This window comes from Bos taurus, chromosome 25 (genome assembly GCF_002263795.3).
Source record: "Bos taurus isolate L1 Dominette 01449 registration number 42190680 breed Hereford chromosome 25, ARS-UCD2.0, whole genome shotgun sequence".
NCBI classification, from domain to species: domain Eukaryota; kingdom Metazoa; phylum Chordata; class Mammalia; order Artiodactyla; family Bovidae; genus Bos; species Bos taurus.
In genome coordinates this window covers 9797623-9819776 of record NC_037352.1, presented here as the reverse complement: position 1 = coordinate 9819776, position 22154 = coordinate 9797623, and the positions used below count along the sequence as shown (strand labels likewise).

The 22154-nt window shown below is 53.1% G+C and overlaps 1 protein-coding gene and 1 long non-coding RNA gene across 8 annotated transcripts in view; one reads left to right on the top strand and one right to left on the bottom strand.

Annotated features, from left to right (window-relative positions):
* CLEC16A (C-type lectin domain containing 16A) overlaps positions 1 to 22154 on the bottom strand; it is a 234824-nt gene that overhangs the window by 35876 nt on the left and 176794 nt on the right. The window lies entirely within an intron of this gene.
* LOC101907141 (uncharacterized) lies at positions 13898 to 20386 on the top strand. Of its 3 annotated transcripts, XR_003032644.2 has the most exons (4): positions 16695 to 17665; positions 18801 to 19147; positions 19328 to 19469; positions 20146 to 20386. It is a non-coding gene; the product is annotated as an uncharacterized lncRNA (long non-coding RNA). The 3 variants fall into 3 exon arrangements; XR_009492829.1 differs by lacking the exon at positions 16695 to 17665 and adding an exon at positions 13898 to 14414 and having other exon boundaries at positions 18801 to 19469; XR_009492828.1 differs by having other exon boundaries at positions 16695 to 19147.

The following is a 22154-nucleotide window of genomic DNA, read 5'->3' as shown; positions in this document are numbered from 1 at the left end:
GCCACGTGAGTCTGGATTGCATCAAGGTTTCCAAATTATCCCAGAACGTGCTGCAGGTTCCAATTTCTTTTTTTCACGTTTGGATTGCTTTAAGGAAAATGTTGCATAAATAGGAGTGTTTTATAATTAAATGGGACACAAATGAGATAATCTGGTCGTTAGGAAAAGATGACAGCTTTGTGACCATCCTAATAGTTTAGAACTGGTTTCGAAAAAACAACACCTCCCTGGTGGTCCAGTGCAATGCAGAGGACGCAGATTCGATTCCTGGTCAGGGAACAAAGATCCCACATGCCATGGTGCAACTAAGCCCTCGAGCCACAGCTAGAGTCTGTGAGGTGCGAGGAGAGATCCCACATGACGCAGTGAAGATCTCATGTGCCGCAACTAGCACCCGATGCAGCCAAATTAAAAAAAAAATCAGGCCTTTTGGATTGGTAGTCTGCACTCAAATTACCGACTTCAAAGCAGGGTGGAGATGTCTCTCATGTTTATGTAACATTTCAGAGATCATATTGCGCTTTTACAATCATTTCGATAGATCTTTACAAAAACTGAGAAAAGGTTCATAGCCAAAGGACCAGTGTCAAGGACTGCCTGCCACCAATGCTGTTTCTGCCGTTCACAACTTCAGTTCCCTGTCCTCTTCAATAGGAAGAGATCCAGTCCTGAGCCCTTGGAATGGGAGCACTGACTCCAAGACCCTAGACGACCACAGAACTGCTGCTGCTAAGTCACTTCAGTTGTGTCCGACTCTGTGCGACCCCAGAGACGGCAGCCCACCAGGCTCCCCCGTCCCTGGGATTCTCCAGGCAAGAACACCAGAGTGGGTTGCCATTTCCTTCTCCAGTGCATGAAAGGGAAAAGTGAAAGTGAAGTTGCTTAGTCGTGTCCGACTCTTAGCGACCCCATGGACTGCAGCCTACCAGGCTCCTCCATCCATGGGATTTTCCAGGCAAGAGTACTGGAGTGGGGTGCCATCACCTTCTCCGGAGAACTACCCCTAGAGAGTATCAAACGGTGAGAACTCACACTAAGGAAACCACTGGAATACAAGACCCGGCATCACCCCCAACCACCGGTAGCACCCTGTGAAGAACGCCTCAACTAAACAGCAAACAAAACAAAAATAAAAACCCAATCATCAGCAGACAGGATTACCACCTTACTCAGCCTTGCCCATCAGAGAAAAAACAAACAAACAAACAACAAACAAAAACTCAGCACAAATCTCACCCTATAAGCTTACACAAACCACTGGACCAACCTCGAGGGCAAAAACCAAAAGGAAGAAAGAGTTCAAAACAATCAATAAAACTTTGTCAAAAAAATACAACATCTTTATTGAGGTATAACCACATACTGTATAATCTACTCATTTAAAGGTGTGTGTGTGTGTGTGTGTGAGTTGCTCAGTCGTGTCTGACTCTTTGTGACCCCATGGACTGTAGCCCGCTAGGTTCCTCTGTTCATGGGATTCTCCAGGCAAGACTACTGGAGTGGGTTGCCATTCCCTTCTCCAGGGGATCTTTCTAATCCAGGGATCAAAACTAGGCCTCTCTCATTGCAGGCAGTTTCTTTACCATTTGAACCACCAGGGAAGACCATTAAAGGTATAATCCAGTAATTTTTTAGTCTATTCAGAATTATGCAACCATCACTAAAACCAATTTTAGAACATTTTCATCCCCTGTGTAACTAGTTGTGAATTAACTTGGGAGTTACAAACACATGTATCCCCAACTATGCTGAAATGAGCCCATTACCCAGTCTTTTCAAGAACCTCCCGCTCCGGCTTCTCCCTTTTGTTCTGAGAGTAGTATAAAAAATTTATTCTTCACATCAGGTCTGGACTCAAGAACTATCTCTTCCAACAGAGTTCATCAGGAAAATGTCCTGGGTCCAATTCCTCCTGCTCTTTGCGGAAGAGGGGAGGGGACCCGCACTGTGGCTGGGAGCCTGGGCTACACACCTTTGCTGGGAAGCGGAACTGAGACCTTGTGCCCCACTTATCTGGCCACAGCAGAAACTGATGACAAAGGGGAACTGTGTGTCCAGCCAAACTGGCAGCAGGTGTCACGAGGATAGTAATGTTTTTATTCCTTGAGGATCTGGGCAGCCTGTGGGCCCAGGCACCAGTGACCCTCCCATCCGTGTGGGTGCCTAAATAGGTGGATTCCTGCCCAGGTCAGATCCCATCGTTGCTCACTGTCCCAGCTCTCGGCTGGTCCCTTCAGGGCCCCGATCACGATCAGCAGTGCTGGACTACCTAGAGCATCCACAGGGCCTGGCAGCTCTGAAGGAAGGGGTGTGTTCCGGCCACCTGAGTCCACAGCAAACAGTGTCTAGCGTGTAAAGGGATAGAGAACGAAGACTTGTTGGCTCCATCCATCCATCCATCCAATGCTTTCTGCTGCTGCTGCTGCTGCTAAGTCACTTCAGTCGTGTCCAACTCTGTGCGACCCCAGAGACGGCAGCCCACCAGGCTCCCCCATCCCTGGGATTCTCCAGGCAAGAACACTGGAGTGGGTTGCCATTTCCTTCTCCAGTGCATGAAAGTGAAAAGTGAAAGTGAAGTCGCTCAGTCGTGTCCGACTCTTAGCGACCCCATGGACTGCAGCCTTCCAGGCTCCTCCGCCCATGGGATTTTCCAGGCAAGAGTACTGGAGTGGGGCGCCATTGCCTTCTGAGCACCGCCTATATGGGCTCCAGGAGCTGGGCATTTATAAGTAAATGATACAGAATGTCTGCTATCTTGGCGCTTACAGTTCAATGATGGGATGGGATGGGATTGGGGAGGGTGGAGTGGGCAGGCAATGAAGACACAAACTGATGGGAGGGAGTGAGTTCGAGGAAGAGAGTTAAGCAGGGCAGGGGGCTTCTGGAGGGCTGGGAGCGGGCACAGGACAGTCAGGGAAGAACCTCTGAGACAGTGAGACCTGAGGAACAAGACAGAGGACAGAGCCAGGCAGGTACCTAGGATGAGAGTGTTCTGAGCAGAGGCCAACCCAGTGCAGGGGCTGCAAGGCAGGGGCACCTGGCACAGTGGAGGCTCAGCCGGGGCCCGTGCGGCTGCCATGGAGTGGCCGGGGGCAGCGGGAAGAGGCAGGTCAGTCTTGGGAGGAGCAGACTGTGTGGGGTCTCAGGGGCCACTGAGACCCCACAGTGGAATCTGGCCCTCATTCTGAGCAAAACGGTAGCCAGGGACGGACTCAAGCAGAGGCCACACATGGTCTTACTTCACACCTGAAAACAACCTCTCTGGAGAGGTGCTGAGACACGGAACTGGCCAAGGAGAGAGGCGGCCAAGGTCAGGAGGCAGCAAACAACACCCGAAAGGTCAAAGCCCCAAGGCTGGCCCATGGGCCTGATTTCATAAGTGAAGTGTGGCTTATCGCGGGCGTCTGCACACGTGTGTACTGTCCTGCTAAGCTGCAGGCAGGGTCAGGTTCTGACAGAGACCACACCCCCTTTAATAAAAGTCAGCGAATCCCTGGCCTAGGAAACGGGGTGAGAGGGGACTGGATTGGGGCTGCACTTCCCAAGAAGCGCTGGGGGCTGGGAGCTCTGGCCCCGGCATGGACAAGTGGTTTGGTCTGCAGCTGCTCTGCGTGAGGACGTGTTTTCGGCCGTGTTTTCCTCCAGCCAAGTGTGGCTCATGGGCTCTCATGGGCAGCCCAGCCTGGGGCCAACCCCTGCGAACAGCTGTCCTCCTCCTCCGAGGCTTGGGTGTGGTCATCTAGAGGGCGGCCTTTAGCCCCCTGGTTGAAGCCCATCAGTGCTCCCCTGGGCCTCCAATGAAGCCCAGGATGGTCGACGGCACAGGGGTCAGGCCCACATGGCCTCATCTCCTGCTGCCCACACGGCGTAGGGTGCTTGAGAGACGCACATGTGCACCAAGGTTTTCACAGCCCGGGTCCTGCCACCCGCCCGGGATGCCCTGCATTTAGCCTGGCCCACCTGTCCAGACCTCCTTCAGGAGCCTCCCCGTTCTGGGCAGGCCGGCGCCCATGTCCTGGACTCCCACATGGTCACACATTACGTAGTAATATCAGGTGAGGCACTGTCTTCCCCAGGACCCCGTGACTCCTCAAGGGCAGGGCCCATCTAGAACCTTCCACTCCCCAGCCTAGGCAGACCGTGGCACAGGGCACTGCTCAAATGGTTTCCTGAAAGTGGGACAAGCTTGAAGACTTGCCCTTTCCTGAAACTGGGTCCAGGGAGCCAAATATATCCTGCTCCCATATTGGAACACCCTGTTCTCTCAAACTGGCCAAGAAGCAGCTGCTCCGATGGAGGAGAGCCCCTGACTGAGCGGCTTGCCCAGCGGTCAATCCATCTCCGGGAGAGGATCGAGGCAGAGGGAGAGGTCCATGGCGAATGGACGTGGGTCATGCCAGGCCCCGGGCAGTGTGAGCCCCATGGTAGATGCTCAGTGTATGTCTGAGGATTAATAAAGGAATGACAATCAGGCCACAGCATCTGACCCCAGTGGTTACTCAGAACCCTTCTGTAAAGTCGATTAAGCGAAATTCAGGGAGATCTTTTCATCTCTGACAGTGTCCTCAAGACTGGGTGGCTGCTCGAATAAGCCAGGGAGCTTCAGCAAGCACCAGTGACCCTCTCCTCACTCTGCTTTTATTTGTTTTTGGCTGTGCCTCATGGCATGTGGGGTCTTAGTTCCCCGACCAGGGATCGAACCCATGTCCCTTGCATTGGAAGTGCAGAGTTTTAATCACCACACAGCCAGGGAAGTCCCTCCTCACTCTGTGTTAACTGGGCTGCACTGGGCAAGGACAGTGGGGCTTTTCAGATGCTCTCAAGGCGATTCTAGAAACACGCAGCCAGGGTGGAGGGCCCCAGGGTAGGCTGGCTCGACCCAGGACCTCAGGTGGAGAAGAGCTTGCTGGGCTGGGACTCTGTGCTTCCAAAAGAGCTCTGCCTCTGCCCTGGGCCCCGAGGGGCAGGGCCTGTGCGCCTCTCCAGCTGAGAGCAGGGACTGCTGGTGGACTGCTGGTGGACTGCCTTCCTGATCACCTGCTTGGCTGTCCCACCGAAGTCGTGAAGGTAGGGAACCATGGAAGGACAAGCCCACCAGCCTGGAGGAGTAAAGGAGCTGACCCGAAGGCTGTGTTGAGTGGAGGAGGCCCTGCCACCCCGGCCACAGCGGGAGGATGAGACCACTCTAGCCTGAGGCTGGAGGGACACCCCCCAAAGCTGGACACTGAGCTCAGCTCCTCGGGGATGGCACCGCTATGCATCATTTGGACAAGAAACTGAGATTTAGGGACGCGTAGACTCTAAGGTGGGTGAAGTGAGGTTGAGTCATTCAACCAAGTGGTATGCTGAGAAAGTGTCACGTGCTGGGGACAGGAGACACTTTAAGGCACAGTTCTGGGATTCCAGCTGTTTGCAGATTTTAGGTCAGCAACTTAAAGGGAATTCTCCAATGGGCTTTTTACTTATGCGATTCTCAGCCTTCTGGCAGGCCCCTGACCCATATCAATAATAACAAAGAACAGAGATCAAGTGTAAAAATGTCATGTGGTAGCCCTGTTGGGAGGGGAGTTTGGGGGAGAATGGATACATGTATATGTATAGCTGAGTCCCTTCGCTGTTCGCCTGAAACTCACAATGTTGTTAGTTGACTGTATGTCAATACAAAACTGGGGCTTCTCTGGTGGCTCAGACAATAAGGCATCTGCCTGCAATGTGGGAAACCTGGGTTTGATCCCCGGGTTGGAATGATCCCTTGGAGAACAGCATGGCAACTCACTCCAGTATTCTTGCCTGGAGAATTCCACGGACAGAGGAGCCCAGTGGCCTATAGCGTATGGGGTTGCAAAGAGTCGGACACGACTGAGTGACTAACACTTTTACTTTCGATACAAAATAAAAAGTTAAAAAAAAAAAACACACACAGTAAAACTGAGAACACAGAGAGTGAGGCTATGGGCCAGGGTCAGAGTCGGCAGAAGGAGGATGGACACTGGTGTTGCTGACTCGCTGTGCAGGTCCAGGTAAGTTCCTCAGCCACCCTGAGCCTCAGAAAACCTCAAACACAAAATGAGCATGTGCCTGCCTCTCCGCAGAGGGTTCTGCAGGTGAGATCACGGATTCATGAACATGCGAGGAGCCGAGCGCGAAGCACAGAAGGTGGCCCTTGACGGGGAGCCGGGGGAGCCTGCCCCGCCTCACTGAGGCTCAGCTGCTTCCTGACTTGGGCCCGCACTCCACCGCCCGCATATGCTGTTCCTGCCGGGAACACCTCGCCTCCTCATCCAGTGTGTCCAGTGAAACCTTCCACGGTCAATGCACACCATCTACTCAGGGAGGGGTTCCCTGATTCCCACTAGAGAAGGCCAGGTTTCCTGTTACCAGCCAGTTATTTACTGGTATGATTCTATGTATAATGCCTCCTCTTATAAGATTGCAAGCTCCATGTGGCAGGGCCATGGATGTCTGGTTTGCTCATGGCTGTTGCCCCAAGCACGGCGCTTGGCACAGAGGAAGCTCAATACATGTTTGTAGAACAAAGGAATGAATGAAAAGATGAACTCCATTGCTTTCACCAAACTCCATCTTTGTGGCTCCGCGAAGGCAAAGAGCTGAAGAAGTCTCCAGACATTCATCGCTCCAGGGCTTCACTATATTCTGCCAGCCCCAGAACTTTCCAGAAGGTTTCTAAATTTACCCTTGACCAGCGGACCCTTTATTCTCTACTGCGGAGGCTCCTGCGTTTGGCTGGTACACCAACATTTTCCACTGCAGGTCAGCACCTTATTATATATTTTTTAAAGAGTTCTGGCTGAAAGCCAGCCAGGGCTATAGAAAGCAGGAGAAAAAGCTGTTGATACCTCACACCTATTGGGCAAATGTCAACTGGCTTGAGGAAACTTAGACAGCCACTTAGTGCTGCCCGCCAAGCACAGGCATCTCAGGCCTGATTTATCAGTGGGCTCTGACAGGCATGCTCAGAAAACCCTTCTTGGCCCAGAAGTGAGAACAGGAGCCGGGAGCCACGTGTGAGGGGAGACCACGTGTGGGTTGAGATCATGTCTCAGCTTCCAACTCTTGACTCCCCCAGTGTGAGGCCGAGAATTTCTTCAGACCCCCAAGCCCTGAGCAGGATCCCTGGACCCCGGACCAAGCAGACCGTGGGGGTGAGGTGGCCTCGGAGTGGTCAGCCACCCCAGGTGCCACGTGTGACCTGAGCCCAACTGCCCAACCTCTCTGAGCCCCATCTTTTAAGTGGGGGCAGCCTTCCTCCACAGGTTGCTGTGACCCCTGTTTGTGGAGACACTTGGCCTGAGGCTGGCAACGTGGGGGAGCCTCAAAAATCTCCCTTCAGTGGTGCCTGAGCCACTGAGACATTTCAGCCTCAGGAGGGCTCCAGGGGCAGAGCTCAAAGCATGCAACTGCTCCTCGGAGGTGCCAGCTGGCGGGCAGCCTGTCCAGCCTCTCCAGCCTCAGTCTCTCTATCTCCCTCCCCACGTGGTATGACTGAGATCAGCCATGGGGAACGCTCTGCCTGTCCCGAGCTGCCGCACGATGTATGAGGACAGTGCCATCCTCAGGACCAGACTGTCATGACCTGGAAAGCTGCACCCAAATGTGTCACTAACCATGCTCGCCAAGGGTGCACCCCCACCGGCCTGGGGCCTGGCTCCTGGGTGGACCCCAATGGCCCCCACACTGCTCTCTCAGATCCATTTCCTACTGAGCAGCCACATGAGCTCGGAGAGACGTGTAATCAAGTGCAGTGCCCCCCAGAGGCGCAGAATGAAATCCACACGCCCTTCCCAGGCCTGGCCCTGCCGCCTGGGCGACCTTCTCCTCTACCCTCGACTACGGGTCCTGAAGTGACTGCCCACAACCATCACCCCATTTCTGTGCGTGCCTCCCCGATGCGGCTGTCTGCTGCAGGAGGTGCTAGAAGAGTGCGCACTCCTGCGGGGGCTCTGTCTTTGGTGGCTCTATCAGGGCAGGTTCCCTATGCCCTGAGCACCAGCCAGAATACTTGCACATGCCCCACGGAGGGGCCTGGAGGAGCTGGGTCAGTTGCCCTGCAAGGGGAGCTCAGGGCGGGCTGCTTGAGCCCTCTGGTTCCCCTAGTTGCTGAAATATCTGGACAGTGGGAGGCACCCATAGAGCTGGGCTCTGGCCCTAGTGAGGTGGGTGCCGTCATCAGCCCCATTTAACAGAAGAGAAGACCGAGGCTCAGGAACTTCCTGATATCACACAGCTGACGCTGACTTAAACCCAAGGGGGTCGGCTCCAGGATGTGTGCCCCTAACTTCCTTGTGGCAGTGGCTCCCTGGCAGGGAATGTGGCCGGTTTGAACAGTATGGTGGCACATGCTGGAGCTCCAATGCTGGTGGCCTTTAAGTGACTTGAGGCCAGCAGCTTCCTGAGGTACCCGGCCAGCCCGGGATGCCCCCCTGCTGACCCAGCGGGGCCAGGAGTGGGTACAGGGTGCTTTCTGCCTTTGCTCTCTGCTCAGAGAGGGGACAATGAGCAGGCCGTGGCCTCCCCCAGGCCCGGGCACTCTTACTGGGTGCTTTGGATGTTGCTCTGAGCCAGTGGCCACCTCCCTTGGGCATCAGGCAGGAAACCTGGCACACACACAAAAAGCATTTTTCCAGAACACCCGAGACTTTATAAATGTCAGCTATTTCAGAACATTCTCCACTTTACTAAAACAGTGTGTGTGGTGGGGTGGGGGGAGGTGTCTGGGGGAGAATCACTCCATCAGACTGATGCAGACCTGCTCAATTCATGAGGCTGGAGGGTGCGTGGGACTCAGCATCTGGGCCCAAGTGTAGCCGAGGAAGGTAACACGCTCAGAAAGCCACAACAAAGGACAGTTTTACCCCAGAAGCGCCACAGAGGCTTGAAGTCAACTTAGCAGGAAAGGAAAGAACACCGAGCGGGCAATAACCTCCTTCTCAGGAAGCAGGTAGAAAGAGCAGGAGTCTGAAACCAGGCTCAGTCTTTCTGGGACGAGGCGCGGGTGATGCTGCTTCTGACTTTTGCTCGCTCAGCTGCAAAAGCGGGATTAGTCACAAGACGGTTTTCGCATATTTACCTCCTGGTTTTCTGTAAAGCAACTGGCCTGGTGCCTCGCACATAGTTGGCATTCAATAAAAGGGACTTTTATCCTGGGGCCTTAAAAAAGCCTGTGATGCTAGAAGCATATACCGCACACACCACGTATCTGAAGTTTTTATAAACTCGCAAATATTTTGGGGGGAGTCACTGTAAAGCACCAGCCGAACTTGTATGTCACACGGTGACATATAAGTATGGCATATAAGTATGTCACACGGTTGAAGTGTCTACTCTCGAACCGCGTTGTAAGGCTGCGGCTTTCAAGGACCTGAGTTCACAGCGGGCAAAGATGGGGATGGAGGAAAACAACTCATCAGACCCCATTTGCTGAGCTTGGACCGCTTTCCTGATGACTTTGGGGCTTTAAGGAAGCAGGCTGCTTCAGTATGAAAGATGTCACAAAACAGCCATTCCCGTTACCCTGGGATAATATTGACTTCTGGCCCTTCGGGGATCTGAGATGCTTATAAAAAAAAAAAAAAAACAACATTCAATAATACTCTGTGTGTGTTTTCGGAAAAAAGCACATTTATACAAAATGCCACGGCTGGAGAGCCACAAATAAAGGAAGCTGTATTTTGGTCATGGGATGCTGGCTACAGAGAAAAGTATGACAGAGAGGTGGACGCTCAGCAGGGGTGCCTGGAGAGAAGCCTTTGGGGGCTCCGTCATGCCGTCACACTCTGTCTGAGACGACAAGCCAAGCCACGGGTGGGCCAGCTCTTGGAGGCCCCTGCCAGCCCCTGGGAAACTTTCCAACCAACACAGCTCCTGAAGCCCTCCTGCACAGAACGACGTCCGCGAGCAATGACGGTGCTGGGTTAGAAGCGGGGATCATGGAGACACCCCTGTTAAATGCGCATGCATAACCAGGGCAACGAAGCCTGAGCGCCCTAACTACCGAGCCCACATGCTCTAGAGCCCGTGCTCTGCAACAAGAGAAGCCCTCGTGTGCTGCAGTGAGCGCAGCGCAGCCAAAAAAAAAAGGTACAGAGAACATTCCGAGAGAAACCAAGGCTCCTGGATACTCTGCCTGAAGGTATCACCCTTGTCCTCCACCCACACACTTTTATTGGTCACCAGATCCTGTTTGTTCCACAGCCTAGATACTTCTAGACACGCTTCATGTTTCTTACCCCAGGGAAATCCTTGTGCAAGGGGGCGTGGAGGCGCTCTTATTTGTTAAGGATAGAAAAAAAAAATTGGCCACAACCTAAACATCCATCAATGGGAGATTGGTTAAATAAACAGTGGTTTGCCTACGAGACCGACTGCTCCTCAGCAGTCAAAAATGAATGAGGGCGCTCTTATGAACCCACATAAAACAAATGCAAGACATTACTGAGTGGAAATAGCACTCATTTAGGTTACAAAAAAAAAAAAGAGGCAATATAATACTGTGCTACAAGTACAGCATGTGTGTGTGTGCTGAGTCGCTTCAGTTGTGTCCGACTCTTTGCGACCCCGTGGACTGGAGCCCGACAGGCTTGTCTGTCTGTGGAACTCTCTAGGCAAGAATCTTGGAGTGGGTTGCCATGCCCTCCTCCAGGGGCTCTTTCTGACCCAGGGATCGAACAAGTGTGTCTTACGTCTCCTGAGTTGGTAGGCAGGCTCTTTACCACTAGTGCCACCTGGGAAGCTCAGTATAGTGTATAAATACCCAGAAAAAAAAAGACTAAAAGGACATGACCCAAGCAGAGGAAGACGGCACCTCTGCAGAGAGGCCTGTTCTCATTCACAAAATGGGCACAGCCCGCACTGCTCCGGAGGTCAGTGCCAAGGGAGGGGTCCCTTCTGTGCCCCCTTCACCCCTGCCCTCCAGACTCCAGTCGACCAAAACCCAAGCCTCCTGACTCATCGCTCCCCTTGCTGACAACCTTCCCTTCTGCTTCCAGGGCAAAAGTCCAACCCTCTTTTGCTAGCAGCCTTCACCATCTGACCCCGCCCAGCTTTCCAGGCTGTCCCGTCACTCCCCACGGCCCTGCCACTCAGTGTCACCTGCTCGTTCACGCGCTGTCCCCCCTACACCTGCCTCTCTGCTCTGCACAACCTGCTTATTTATTCTTGGCCACGCTGTTCTTTGCAGCTGTGCGCGGGCTTTCTCTAGCTGTGGGGTGCGGGTTTCTCATCGTGACGGCTTCTCTTTTTACGGGCTCCTGAGCACAGGCTCAGTAGTTGCAGTGCACGGGCTTAGTTGCCCCATATCATGAGGGATCTTCCCGGACCAGGGATCGAACCTGTGTCTCCCACATTGGCAGGTGGATTCTTAACCAATGGACCACCAGGGGAGTCTTGCACAACCTGTTTATAAGTCCATCTCCCCCATCTAGTCCTCTCTATATGCTCAGTATTTATTTGACTCACAGAAGACCTCAGAAAGCACCCTGCTTTTTGCCTGAACCTAGTTAGTGTATTTGTCATGTAACTCCTTGGAATTTTTAAAATCCTTTAAAAAAAAAAAAAAAAAAAAAGCCAGTTCTTCCCTCACCTGCCCCCTCCCCAGTTCCTTCTCCTGGTGATCCCCTATCTTGGTCCCTAGGAGCTGCCATGCTTTGAGGGGGCCATTCAGGGCATAGGGGCCTCCCTGGTGGCTGTGACGGTAAAGAATCGGCCTGCAACGCAGGAGACCCAGGTTGGATCCCTGAGTCGGGAAGATCCCCTGGAGAAGAAGATGGCAACCCACTCCAATATTCTTGCCTGGGAAATCCCAAGGACTGAGGAGTCTTGTGGCTACAGTCCATGGGTCGCAAAGACTTTAGGGCATAGAAGGGAGGAGAGGACACGTGGAAAACCCAATTGCTTAAGCCCCTCTGAACCTTCAGTGCTGTGACTGCGTCTGGTCCCCACTTTCTGTTTTGGTTCTTCTCCAGCCTCACAGGTCCTTGTGAATTAACAACTCTTCTCCCAGCTGTCCGCACACTTAGCAATGCTGCTGACTTGGCACCTCACCCTCTTGGATCCAGAGGTGGGCATTGTGACTGGTTCTTGGGAAGTGGTAAAGTGATTCTCAAACCCTGTCCCAGGGGAGCCCTGGGGTTCCTTGAGCTAGTCAGGGACATTTTAAGGCCAAAAAAAAAAAAAAAAGAATTCAAATCAAAGTAGTCTTTTTCCAATTCACAGATGAAATGAAGGGCTAGAATCTGCTCAGTTTCTAGGTTTTTATCCCACAAATGAGCCTTCGATCCTCTGCATTTGTTATCACTTGTCCACTAATAAGAACTTACAGCTGATAAAACAAAGGACTGCAAAAAAGAAACGCTGATAGAAAAAGGCTTAGAAAGTTTCTTCAAATAAAGTTATGGACTTTCCTGTAGATGCAGAGATTTGCACCCGTGTTCTCTGCTGGTTTCTGTGCTCCTGAAACGGGACACAGTGACAGTGACAGTCCCCAGGGTTCCCCAAGCACACGCGGTCCAGTGATGCTCTGCCAGCAGACAGTCTTCAGGACTGAAGACACGGGGGTGCATGGAGTGGGAAGCAGACAGGCCAGGCACACTCCTCGCCTCTGAGCTTGGGTTTCCTGATCTGCACACGGAGGACAGGGGCCAGCCACCCAGGGCTGTTGTGTGGCTCAGCGGGAACTGCCCCGCTCGGGCAGGTGTGGAGTTGATGATCCACCAGTGTCACAGATGTGCCGGAGTGTGCTGGGACCAGGGCTGCAGGGGACAGGTCTCTGTTCATCTCTGGTCCTGGCTCTGCCTCTAAGAGCTGTGATTGTTGTTGATGTTTGGTCACTCAGTCGTGTCTGACTCTCTGAGACCCCACGGACTGCAGCACGCCAGACCTCCCTGTCCTTCACTATCTCCCTGAGTTTGCTCAAACTCATGTCCACTGAGTCGGTGATGCCATCCAACCATCTCATCCTCTGTCATCCCCTTCTCCTTCTGCCCTCTATCTTTCTCAGCATCAGGGTCTTTTCCAATGAGTCGGCTCTTCGCATCAGGTGGCCAAAGTATTGGAGCTTCAGCTTCAGCATCAGTCCTTCCAATAGTTGTGGGATCTTAGGCAGATCATGTGACCATAATACTTATAGTCCTTCTGCAGGAGGAAGCACTTTCTGCCCTGGTGTTTTATCAGCACCCAATAAAAGCCTTTCTGAAACGAGCAACTCTGCATGACTACACAGCTTGTTATTTACAGTAGAAGGGGCTCCTGGATTATTAACTTTGTGCAAACTGATTTAAAGTGTGGAAAGGGAACTTATCATTTGGGGGCCGAAGGGTCAGCCCTGGCTTATAACAACGACCATAAAAAACATGGAGGTAACTTTTACTGCACCTGTGTGGAGGCCTCGTTCCAAGCGCTTACGAGAATTAACTCTTTTTACGCTTACAGGCGCCTAATGAGGTAGGAGACATTTCCATCCCTACTTTTATCTTTCTAACTGTGGTAAAACAAACACAGGGCCTCTCTGGTGGCTCAGGGGTAAAGAGTCTGCCTGCCAAAGCAGGAGATGCGGGTTTGATCTCTGGGTCGGGAGGATCCCCTGGAGAAGGAAATGGCAACCCACTCCAATATCCTTGCCTGGGAAATTCCACTGACAGAGGAGCCTGGAGGGCTATAATCCATGGGGTTGAAAAGAGTCAGACTTAACGACTAAACAACAACAAAAAAATTAACATAACATAAAATGTACCATCGTAACTATTATTTAGTGTACAGTTCAGTTGTGTTAAGTACATTCACACTATTATGCATCATCCCCATTTTTCATATGAATAAACAGGCCCAGAGGGGTGACTAATTGACCCAAGGCCATGTAATGAGGACAAGGTGGAGCCAGGACTTGAACCTGATTGTCTGCTCCGGGGCTGTGCTAAGCCATCTCCTCTGAGGACTCACCTGGGCAAGCCCTGCTGCTGAGAAAAGAAACAGCACGAAGGATAAACAGAAAGAACAATGGGGCAGGACCCTGGCCATTCTATCTTCCCTTGGTACTTTTCCAGCTTTCCGATTGTGCTGCCATAAACGTGCTTCACTTCAACTAAGAAATCCGGAGTCGAGAAGCGACAGGAGCCGCGTTCTGGGAGCAGGGATGGGTGTGCCCCTGAGCAGCTGGGCCTCGCCCTGGCACTTGCCTCTTGTCCCATGCTGCCAGTGAGGCTGCCCTGTGTGGGCCCGCCTAAGCCCACAGAACATTCCAAGGCGTCACCAAGGTCAAAAGGCAGCGTGAAGCTGGGGTTTTGGCCTTTTCCTACAACCTGATGCCTGGGCTCCCAAGCTCTTCTCTGCCTGCAACCTGCTCCTTGACACACTGTCATCGGCTGACGTCCCCAGGGCACTCGCCTTCTTCAGTGTCTGAGGTGGGTAATGACCCCGAGCAGTGAGGCAATACTCAGTTCTTCGGAACTCTTTTCTCATCCCAGCTGCCACCTCTCAGGAAAAGCTTGTTTGGGGCCCAGTGGCTGGCACTGCCTGTGGGGTGTGTGTTTCACAAGAAGGCTCCTCAGACAAGTGCTGGTGTGTCTCTGGGGAAAGAGTCTTCAGCGGGGTGGCGGGGGGAGCAGGGCACATTCCAGCGAAGGGAACCTTGGTGTCCAGATTCGGGGATGTGGTTCCTTTGTGGGTGCTCCCAGCCTGACAGTATCCTCAGGCTCCCTCTTCACGGCTGCCCTGTGGGCTCCGAGAAGCAGCCTGGCAAGAAGGGACCCCATGGACTCGGCTCAGGGGCCCCACGCCTCGACCCAGCCACTCCAAGGCTGATTTCTTAGAAACATCTGCCAGGCAGCTTTGAAAGAAGTGCAGATCCTGCTGCTTTTGCTCAGGCAGGATTCTGAAATCTTGTTTCTGCGTTTTTATTCATGGTAGACCAGGAGCAAATTTGTATGAGGATGGCCTTGAGCAACCCAGACCCCAAGCCTGGTAGGGAAGCAGTGACTCTGGGAGAAGGGTGGCTTTCTGCATCACAGCCCTGCAGCTTTGTCCCCTGTCCAGCGGAGGTGGGCTTGGAGCGGGTGGACTCAGGAGCAGGTGTGTCACAGAGAAGACAGGGATAGGAGCGTGCTGGCTGGGCCAGGGCCCCCAAGAGTCCCCTCTCTCCTGACCTCTGCCCTCCCGACCTCTCACTTAGAGACAGGTGGCAGAGCCATCAGGTGAAGCTGCTCGGCCATCACCAATGCCCAGTGTTAGTCGCTTGGTCGTGTCCAACTCTTTGTGGCCCCATGGACTGTAGCCCACCAGGCTCCTCTGTCCATGGAATTCTCCAGGCAAGAATAGTTGAGTGGGTTGCCATTCCCTTCTCCAGGGGATCTTCACAACCCAGGGCTCAAACCGGGGTCTCCCGCATTGCAGGCAGATTCTTGACCATCTGAGCCTTCAAGAAGATGGTATTCAGAGGCAGAAGTGGAGGGACAGGTCTCAGAGGCACAGGAGGAACAGGGGAAGGGACACTCGCTTCCAGAGCTGTGCGGAAGGCAGAGTCAGTGCATACAAATGCCGGGCACAGTTAGTGCTTCCAGAGCTGTGCGGAAGGCAGAGTCAGTGCATACAAGTGCCGGGCACAGTTAGTGCTTCCAGAGCTGTGCGGAAGACAGAGTCAGTGCATACAAATGCCGGGCACAGTTAGTGCTTCCAGAGCTGTGCGGAAGACAGAGTCAGTGCATACAAGTGCCGGGCACAGTTAGTGCTTCCAGAGCTGTGCGGAAGACAGAGTCAGTGCATACAAGTGCCGGGCACAGTTAGTGCTTCCAGAGCTGTGCGGAAGGCAGAGTCAGTGCGTACAAATGCCGGGCACAGTTAATGCTTCCGAGCTGTGCGGAAGGCAGAGTCAGTGCATTCAAATGCCGGGCACAGTTAATGCTTCCGGTTAAACTGTACCCCACACTTCCAGAAATGGATGACTTTTCTGTCCAAAACATGCTGAGGGTTGGAGCTGACGATACGGTTTTTGTCCGATACCACTGAGGCCTAGGGTGGGGAGAATTCACTTTGGGAGCATCAAAACTGAGTCAGGAATGAAAGGGTCTGGTGGTGGGGGGCTCAGGGTCCGACTGGTGCAGACCTGAGTTCAAAGCCTTGCTGAGGAAGACATATCGGTGTGACCTTGGGCGTGTGGGTGGCTTCTTTACATGCAGAACAGGAAAGTGGTAAAACCTTCTTTCTGAGGAAGATCAGTTGAGAGTCCTGCATAAAGTGTTTAGCAGCTTAATTATGTTTTGCTTCAAAAAAAAAAAAAAATGGGCCTCAAGGTCAGATTCAAGTTTCTGTAACTCTCTGTAACTCACCAAGCCAGTGGCTGGGGTCTCTGATGCAGGGAGGGGTTAACATGGGGCTGGGAAGACTGGAGGGAGGTGGGGGGCTGCTCTCCTTCCCATGTGACTCCAGAAAGGGTATTCCGCACCACCCCCCCCCCCCCCCCCGCCTTGGGGGAGCTGGAAGGAGAGAGTTGGCTTCAGTTTTATAATCGGAAACAAGAAAAATAACAGGCTTGAAAAAAGGAGTTTCTGGGAAACACTGCCCGAGATGACATTAGCACCTAGTACGTTCTCCCCAGGGGAGAAGTCAGAACTGAGGTCTATGAATTAAACAAAGATTTGTTTTCTCCTGCCCCACCCCACACCTTTTTTTTTTTTTTTGGATGACAGTTCCAGGCTTTGTGGTCAGCTGGGCTGGCACCAGGCGCACTGCGATCCTGCATTCTTCTTCAGTTACTCAGCTGCCAAAGGCTGGTCCTGGAACGAGGCTGCCTTTCCACAGAACTATTAAGTATTCTGGGTCAGGGACTGATAAGGCTGGTTTATTTGCCTTTGACAACGATCACACCTGGGGAAGGTTCGGCACTTGCCCTTGTGCTCAGGGATTTCAATGTTTACGCAGAGACAGATGGTGCCCCGAACCCAGCAGGACAGGAAAGGAGAAAAGCTGACCCTCCTGCCAGCACACTGAGCCCCCCACTGACCGGGGCAGAAGCCCGGCCTGGGGGTGAGAGAGGCAGCAGTGACCCAGCCCAAACTCCAGCTACCAAGCCTCGCCCGCTTCCTGCTCACCGGGCACCGACTGGCTCATGGAGTGTCAACCAGTGAGGGCAACAGAAACAGGGCCCCAGAACCTTCTATGCTCACGAAGTGTCGACCAGAGAGGGCAGTATAAACAGGGCCCCAGAACCTTCTATGCTCATGAAGTGTTGACCGCAGAGGGCAATTGAAACAGGGCCTCAGAACCTTTTACACTAGCATGGCACAGTGATGGACAGGACAAGTGGGCAACTTTAGTTAAAGGGAAGGGCTCTGAAAACTGCGCCTCAAAAAGTTAAATTCGCATTCAACCCAGCAATTCCACTCCTAGGTAGAAATCCCCAAAGACTGAACATAGGTGTTCAGACAAAAACTTGGCGCGCACACACTCATAGTAGCTCTATTTGCATTGGCTCAAAGGTGGAGACTGCTGCCAAGGCTGCCAACAGGTGGAAGAACGAATGCACCAAAGGGGGTCCAGCCACACAATGGGGTATAACTCAGCCGTGAGAAGGAACAGAGCTCTGACACATGCCACAACGTGGATGCACTGCCAAAACATGATTCTCAGCTAAAGAAGGGCCTCCCTGGTGGGCCAGATGGTAAAGAATCCGACTGGGACGTGGGAGACCCAGGTTTGCTCCCTGGGTCGGGAAGATCCCCTGGAGTAAGGGCATGGCAACCCACTCCAGTATTCTTGCCTGGAGAATCCCGTGGACAGAGGAGCCTGGCGGGCTACAGTCCATGGGGTCACAAAGAGTCAGACACGACAGAAGTGACTGAGCACACATGCACGCAGAGGGGTTAGTAGCCCAGAATGTGAAGGTACCAATGCCACTGAATGGTGTTTTTCCAAATAGCTGGTTTTATGCTGTATGAATTTCACCATAATAGAATAAATAAAAGCCAGCTGCTCTATGGGGTGGGACTGGGGCAGCGGGTGTTGAGGCCCCTGGGGAGGCCTCTGAGGAGAAATTCGAGCAGGACCCTGAACGCTGAGAAGGTACCAGGCTCGCAGAGGGTTCCTGGTTCTAGCCAGAGGGCAGTGTGAGGACAGTGGTCCTTAAGGGGACACGCCTGGCGCTCAGGAGGTGCAGACAGAAAGCCAGCGCGACTGAGATGCTGGGCTGTATTATCCGCCAAGAGAGCCCAGGACAGAGAAGAGAGAGGAGCTGATTGTGGAAAGTGGACAGGGGCCAGATGGCGCAAGACTACCCTAAACAGGGTGGAGGACAGTGAAAGAGGCGGACAGACCCTCCCTGGAGGTGAAAGACTGGTCCAGGGCAGTTGACGGTCCTCAGCTGGGGAAGGGTCACTTTTGTTCAAATACGTCATTGAGCCCCGATCATTGAGCGCCAGTGGGCATCAACGTGCCTGGCTGTGTCCCACTGCAATCCCCCAACAAGTTGGGCCCTAGAGCCCTTCTGTTTGGGTAAGAATTAGGCAGGGCTTGGGTAGGACCCGACCAAGAGGGACTGTGGGGGTCTGTCATCAGCCCCCGCCCCCACCCCCAGGTGTATGCCTGAGAGCAGCCCCTGGGCCAGAAGAAGCCCAGAAGAGGGGGTTTGGTTGGCGTGGGGAGGCCAGAGCCCTGGCCCTCAGATTGGAGGCCACTGCCCTCTGATGCCCGGGGTCACTTCTGGAAACAGCCTCTGCTCTGGGGTCTGCTGGTCCATGAGTGTCCATGGAAAGACTGCCCTGTGGGCTAGTTTTGGATACCCCACCCCCTCTTGGCAGGTTCTGGCAATCGGCTGTCACTACAGGTCAGTGGAATGGGTCCTGGAAGGCACCAGCCATGGAGCACTGACCTCAGAGCTGGACTCTAGACCTGGATGTGCCCGCCCACCCAACACACTGGCCACTGCTGACCCTCTCTCCCTGGCCAGGCACGCTCACCAGCCTCTGCACTCCTGGAGCTGAACATTCTGTGGGGACGAGAGCCATAAACATAAAACTGGCCAATAAATAGAATATGTGATTTTTTTCAAAGCCAAATGGGACAAGAAAAATACATCGAAGTGGCCAGTCGCCTATTAGCCCTGATTTATATTCTACTTATAACATCTCATCCAAGGAAATGAAAGGTATGTGCTCATCAAATATAATCATATAGAGCTTTGAAAGGGGAAGAGAAACGGCTCTGTGACAACTCCCCGGGCCTGCAGAGAACAGCAGGAGACATGTCACGATCGAGCCAGCCCCTCCAGCAGCCACCCCGGGGCAGGTGGCCAGCCGTGGTTTTTCCCTTGTCAACTCCTCTCCAGGCAGGGGGTATGTTGCAACAGTGCAGTCCACGCAAGGGATGGACACAGAGCAACACCCGGACGGCGGGTACGGACGCCACAGCATCACAGGCCAACCTGGGCCGGGCTTGCGAGGAGCCCTCTGGCAAACTCTTTGAGGAAGGTGAGTGCGGTGACTCTGACGTGCAACCGACGGGACTCGCATCTCACTCGCTTCGGTGACAGAGCTGAAGCTGAGGCGGGGGGATGCCGCTGAAGACCTGGGGGAGGGTCTCAGTTCCCTGGTGTCCCCTGCCGAAGTGCCGCAGCTTAAACTACCCAATGTCTGGGGCCCCTGCGGGAACTCGTTGTCTCCCGAGTGTTCTCGCAGGGAGAAGGGCAACAGGTGGGCGCTGCCCTGAGGCTGTGCAGAGACTGAGGATGGAGGCTCACTCCTCACTCGGTGAAGGCTGAATGAAGGCGCCGTGTGACGGGGACATTCCAGGTCCCCGCAGGAGTGACACTCTTCCTGGGGGGAGAGGGTACCCAAATATGTCGGCCAGGTACAGAGCTGCTGGGCCACGCAGGCTAATGTGACGGGGCTGAGGGGGGCAGCGGGGATCAGGAAAGGCCTCTCTGAAGAGGCGGCATGCAGCTGAAGCCTGAGTGATCATCAGGAAGTGGCCGCATGCAGATCTAGGGAGGAGCATGCAGGGCCAAGGCCCTGGGGCAGGAGAGAGCACCGTGAGCTTTGGCGGTGGTTCTCAAAGCGTGGGCTGGGGAACCCTGGGGGCGCCTCCCAGGGTCAGAATTCTCATAAAGATGACGACGGCATTTTCCTTTTATACTCATTCTCTCAGGAGGATGCAGAGGAGCTTTCCGGAGTCCATGCCAGCATGACAGATTGAAAGCAGAAGAAGCTATGAGAAAACCCAGCTGTTTTCTATTAAGCCAGATATTAAGGAGATTTGCAAAAATATAATATTAACTTTTATTTGTTTTGTTTTGCAAAAGACTTGTAGTTCATAAAGAACTATACTATTTATTGCTTTACATAGGATGGGTTATTATTATTTTTTAAATAAATAAATTTTAAAAGTATGTCTCAGTTTTAATTTCCAATAGCTGAAATATGGATAAGTATAATCCATACAAACTAAAGATCTCTGGGTTCCTTAATGCTTTTCAAAGAGTATAAAGTGGCGCTGGGCCTTCCCTCGCACTCCAGTGGCTAGGACTCCATGCTTCCACTGCATGGAGCACGGGTTCGATCCTCTGTCGATGAACTAAGATCCCACATGTCACACAGCCAAAAAATAAAAAAAAGAAAGGAGGGATCCTGAGGCCCAAACCTGGAGACACGCTGACTTGGAGGAGCAGCAAGGGTGGGGGGCTCGGGCAGGGGATGGGGTGAAGGCTTTGGGAGCTGCGTCTGAGAGGCTGGCCGGGGCTCATCGCACAGCGAGCACTGAAGGCCAGAATGAGAGACCTGGATTTTGTTCTAAATTCAACGAGGAAGCTACAGGAGGGCGGCAGGGAGAGGCATGATGTGATGATGTGATTTATGTTCTAGAAAGATCCCTCTGGCTGTGTGGAAGGGAGGGGACGAGCCTGGAAGCCAGGGAACGTGTGGGTGCTGCTGCCGTGAGTGGGGGAGAGACGCTGGGGGCCGAGAGAGGGAGCAGGACCTGGTGTGTTCTGGAGGCAGAGCAGAAGTGGGTGTGGGAGAGTGAAGAGAAAAGATGAGGGATGATGCCAAGATGCTGGATGGCTGTGGGGCCAAATTCTGAGGCAGCAGGTGGTGAGGCACCAGGGGTGGGGGTGGGGGGAGCGGGGCGGAGGGGCGGGGTCCCCTCTATGAGAGAACGCTGACTCTCTCTGAGTCATGCAAAGCTTCACCACTTTCCACTGGCTCTTTAGGTCACATCTCTGGCCCAGGCAAGGACAGGCGGGCAGCGAGGCCTCTCTCAAAGGCCCTGGAGCAGGCGTCTTGCGGCCACATCTCTGAGAATGTTCCCTACCACCAGCCCTGCCAGGGGCTGTTGTGGGGAGACACTGCTAAGGAGTGAGTGGTCACTTTCAGGAGCTTCCTGTGACCTGCCACAGTCCCACCTGGTACCCTGACCCTGGGACCAGCAAGAGGACACTGGGCATCCCAGCTGTGCCAAGCCCTCTGCAAGGCAGGCCCAGGCCAGCGATGCCCCCGGCACTGGACAACCTGGCCCCTCTCTGGAGGTCAGGTGGGATGGGAGAAGTGATCGCACAGCCATCTGCAAACATGGGGGAATCATGCAGATGCCCAAGAACTTGACATTTGGCTCTGTTGATTACTTTACGCTCGCCTTGTTCCAAAGACGAGGCAGTGAAATGAGGACCAAGCTTTCCTCCTTAATCCATTACTTCCTGAGCTCAAAGAAGCCCTGATGACCCTAAAGAAGTGATTTCTTAATTCACAGAATCTTGTACGTCAATTACATTTCAATTAAAAAAAATTACAAAGTGTACTTATAGACATGTTATAATAAAATCACAACTGTGTGTGGGATTTCCCTGGCAGTCCAATGGTTAGACTCTGCCCTTCCAATGCAAGGGGTACAGGTTCCATCCCTGGTCGGGGAACTAAGATCCCACATCCTGTGCAGCCAAAAAAAAAAAAAAAGAATTCTAACTGTGTGGGGAAAAAAAAAAAGGAAAGGAAGAAAGAAATGATTTCTTACCAGGCTTGTCTGTATTTAGTTAACCTAGACTTATGGTCATCATTCATGTCTGCTTAGCAACCATCTCTACAGAGCATGAAGCAATCTGGAGAATTTTTTTAAAATGTTTATTTATTTGGTTGCGGCATGCGGGATCGTCACTGCATTATGCG